At 63.9% G+C, this 3,055-nt stretch overlaps 1 pseudogene; it reads left to right on the top strand.

Moving 5' to 3' along the window:
• LOC102974823 (paraneoplastic antigen-like protein 8B) overlaps positions 1–2,681 on the top strand; it is a 3,981-nt pseudogene extending 1,300 nt beyond the window's left edge.
• Positions 2,682–3,055: the final 374 nt, after the last annotated feature.

Here is a 3,055-nt window from a genome sequence, read left to right as displayed (position 1 = left end):
GGAGGGGGGAGGGGAGGGGGGGAGGGAGGGGGAGGGGGGGGAGGGACAGGCCCTAGGGCTTGAAGGGGCAGTTCTGGAGGTGTCATGGGCTGCAGCCCTGGATCACAATGGGGCAGCGCTCGGGGTGTTAATGGGGCAGTTATTGAGATATCATTCAAGTGGCCCCCTGGGGGTCACTGTGATATGATGATTTGCAGTGGCCGCAGGCCCATCCCACGAGCAGGCCTTGCCCTCTGAGCACCCCACTTGCCCTGATCTACAGAGAAGGTCCTATTGCGGTCCTGGTAGCTGTGGCTGCCCAGAGGGCTGGGAAACCCGGACAGCAGTCGTGCCCCTGAACCAGGCCTGGCCCACTACTCGGGATCAGCCTCCATCTCACGCAGCCACCATGGGGCCCTTAGCCCCACCGGGACACAGACCTGCCACTTGCACCCCCATCCCCAGCCTCAGCTTCAGTCCAGACCCCGCCTCCTGGCCCTAGCCATCAAACTCACTCCAGACCCGGAGTAACCCCGAGTGAGGGCTGATCACCCCCCATTAAGGCCTGGTCCTCCTGAGACTTGATCCGTGAGTGAGTGGGACTGAGTTCTCTGTGTGAGGCCTGCCCAGTGAAACCACAAGGCAAATATTCTCATTTTTCATTGGGTTCCTCAAAACAAATGCTCAGACCCTGGCAACAGCCTAAAAGCGGTTGTCATGGAACCGGCAGTAGCCAGTGGGGGAAGGAGAGGTGCCAGTGCCGGGGAGCCAAAGCCTGCTGCTCACTATGATGTAGATGCGAAAAAACTGGCAGGATGAAAGGGGAGGGGGTGTGTGTCGCACTTGGCTGGAGTGGGAGGGAGAGTAGTGATCCGTCACCCAGGAGGCCCACACTCACGCAGGGGGCTGGCCGTGGACGTGCACAGGGGCCTGCTGGTCACCAGCATCCCGGAGGACCTGGAACAGGCAGCCATCGAAGCCGTCCTGCAGCCCGCCTCCCTGCCCCAGGGCACGTGCAGGTTGAGGAACACGAGGGACGTGAGGGAGGAGAAGGCCAAGGCCGCCTTCGTGGAGTTTGTGGCGGACATTAATCACGGTGCCATCCGCAGGGGGATCCTGGGCAAGGACGGCGTCTGGAGGGTTCTGTGCAAGGACACGAGAGTCCTGAGGCAGATGAAACTGTCCTGAGGCAGCTTGCTGCTGGATGAAAGGCTCCCACAGGCCACAGTGGCCAGGGCCCCCAGGGACTCATCTGCCAATCCAGAGACCCAGGCCCCCTTCCTGGTGCAGCCAGCAAGGCTAGCAAGGGCAGTGGGGGTGGGGGTGGGGTCACAGAAATAGAGCCAGAGACAAAAAGAGGGGCCGAGGAGGACCGCCATTTACCTCTGCAAAAAAGAAGCTGAAGGATTCTTCCATCAGAGCCTGGGCATCGAGATCGCCGAGGTGGAAGAGGAGGACTTGGGCAGGGATAAATGACAATGCCAGTGTGCTCTACGCAACACTCCAAAAGGCTGCAAGGAAGCCCTGCAGAGACACGTGGATGAGGCAGACAGTCCTCATGGAGTTCTTGGCCCTGGTGACCATTTTGGACAAAGCCAAGAAGAAAGTGACAAAGAAAGACCCCCCGATGTGATCAGCTTGAGCGTCACAGAAGCCAGGGGCAGCATCTGCAGCACGGTGGCTCTCATGGTCATGAGGGAAACACCTGATGAGATGCTCAAGGGCGGTGATGCTTCAGGAGGCGAGTCTGAGGAAGGAGGCAACCGGGTCTCCCAGAAGGGCATGGAGAAGCCCGAGTTCTAGACATCATGGCCTACAGGATTTCGTCAGACATCAAAACCCGCAGGGAGACGTTGAAAATCGCTTCTGTGATCGAGTTGCTGGGCTGGAGCGGCAAGAAAGCTGCCCTGCCCGAGGTCTTGTCCGTGATGGCCAAGGACACTTCCGGACCCCGCGTGAAGGTGGAGGAGGCAGGGATGGCCAAGGACACTTCCGGACCCCGAGTGAAGGTGGAGGAGGCAGGCCGCCAGGTGGACGCCGTGGTCCTGAGGAAGGCCAAAGACGGCGGTCACTTGCTGGGATGCATCTCCACCGTGGCTGAGCCTCAGACCACCTCCAAAGGGAAGAAGGCTCCCGGTGGCCCGCTGGCGGGCTGGGGCGAGGACGAGGAAGATGAGGGCGGCCTCCTGGATCTAGTGGCGCTCCTGGATGCCCAGGACGTGGCTGAGGTGATAGGAAGAAAAGGAAAAGGCCTGGCAGGGCGGGAGAGTCAAATGCGCCAAAGGCAACCTGCGGGAGGTCTTGGCGCTGCTGGCGGCCCGCGGGAACAGGGAGTCGGAGGAGCCGTCGGAGGACGTGGAGAGCGAGGAGTCGGAGCCCGAGGACCGCGCGTCCAGGAAGCCCCGGGCCAAGCGGGCCCGCACCGCGTGCAGGGCCCCGGATCGGGCGGGCTGGGCGGCGGCTCCCGCCCCGTCGGGGACCCGCAAAACCCGAGGGGGAGGCGGCGGCCCCGGCGGGCTGGGCATCCCTCCCGAGACGGAAGCCCAGGACGAGGCGGCGGGAAGCAAGAGTTGGAAGGGGCGCGCGGGCGCTGGGGCGCAGGCCAAGGGCGCCAGCCCAGGGCTCGGCCGCCCGCCCGCTCCAAGTCCACGCGTGGGAAGGAGGCTGGTCGGGGCAAGAGGCTGCCCCCCAAGTGCCGCTAAGGCCACGGCGAGGCTGCAGCTACCGGTGGGGCCCCAGCTCCGCCCCTCGGCCCTCCCCGCCGCAGAGGCGGCAACCGCTGAACCGTGGGCTCTGAGCTCTAAAGTGCGCGCCCGCCCACCGCTCGCTCCCCGGTCCTTTCAGTCCCTCCTTTGCAGGTGGCGCGAGCGAGCCCCATGGAAGAAGGAAGAGTGTAACGGGCGCCCGCGGAGGCAGCAGCCCTAGGTGATGGGACGGGGTCTCAGGGCCCCCCCAGCGGGATTGTCTTTGGGCCTCCCGCGTTAGCACAGGGGTGAGCGTGTCCGTGGACACCGGGCACCGGGGGAGGCCAGCAGTGCCAGTGAGTTCTTTCTGGCTGTTCGTAGAGCCCCGAGCC

This window comes from Physeter macrocephalus, chromosome 17 (genome assembly GCF_002837175.3).
Source record: "Physeter macrocephalus isolate SW-GA chromosome 17, ASM283717v5, whole genome shotgun sequence".
In the NCBI taxonomy this organism is placed as follows: domain Eukaryota; kingdom Metazoa; phylum Chordata; class Mammalia; order Artiodactyla; family Physeteridae; genus Physeter; species Physeter macrocephalus.
The sequence above is the reverse complement of the archived record's forward strand: the minus strand, read 5'-3'. Positions and strand labels throughout refer to the sequence as shown.